The sequence below is a fragment of the Varanus komodoensis genome, unplaced genomic scaffold (assembly GCF_004798865.1).
Source record: "Varanus komodoensis strain SLA01 unplaced genomic scaffold, ASM479886v1 scaffold26, whole genome shotgun sequence".
Classification (NCBI taxonomy): Eukaryota; Metazoa; Chordata; class Lepidosauria; order Squamata; family Varanidae; genus Varanus; species Varanus komodoensis.
Genome location: NW_025335684.1, coordinates 7,536,232 through 7,537,012, shown reverse-complemented (window position 1 = coordinate 7,537,012; position 781 = coordinate 7,536,232).

Below are 781 nucleotides of genomic sequence, written 5' to 3'. Positions count from 1 at the left end.
GGGAGCGACGAGCCGCGCCGCCCCGCCCCGCCCCGTGCGCGTTCGCCGGGACTGAGTCCCCGCGCCCCGGCCCCGGCCCCGGCCCCGGCTCGGGGGGCCGGGATCGCGGGGCGGGCCGCTCGAGCCCGCAGGTGTCCCTGGCGGCGCGCATGGGATGGGCGCCCTGGGCTGGCGGTTATTCCTGCCCAGGCAGGCACGGGTCGCTCCCGAGGAACGCGACTGTTTCTGCCCAGGCGGCGTAGGGGCCGCTCCTTGGAATGCAGCAGGCAGTGCGGTGGAGTGGTCAGAGCGTGGCCAGGCTCGGGCGAGCTGGGCTCTAGCCCGCACCGAGCCTGCGTGGGGCCTGTCGCTCATGCTCAGACGAGCTACCCCCGCACAGGCTTGCTGTGGGGACACCAATGGGGCGCTGGAGAGGGCTGGCAGCTGCCTCGGTTCCTTGCCAAGAAGGAGAACAACGCTGCGATTGCAGTGCGACGCGATGCAATACGTACCAGGAATGCTTCCCGGGACTGCAGTTAGTTTTTGGCGAGACAGGCATAGGATCACTCCCTATGGATGCAATCAGTTCCCATCAAAGTATGCATAGAATGGCTCCCTAAGACTATAGCTATTTCTTCCTAGCATATTTCTGCCCAACCACGCATAGGTCCTCGAACCCCAGTGCATTTCCGAGTAAACCAGTGCGGTGAGTGGTTAGACTGGGCTCAGATGATTAAGGTTCTAGGCTCTCCCTGGCCACATAGTAATAATAATTACTGTTGCTGTTACAAACCAGCATTGA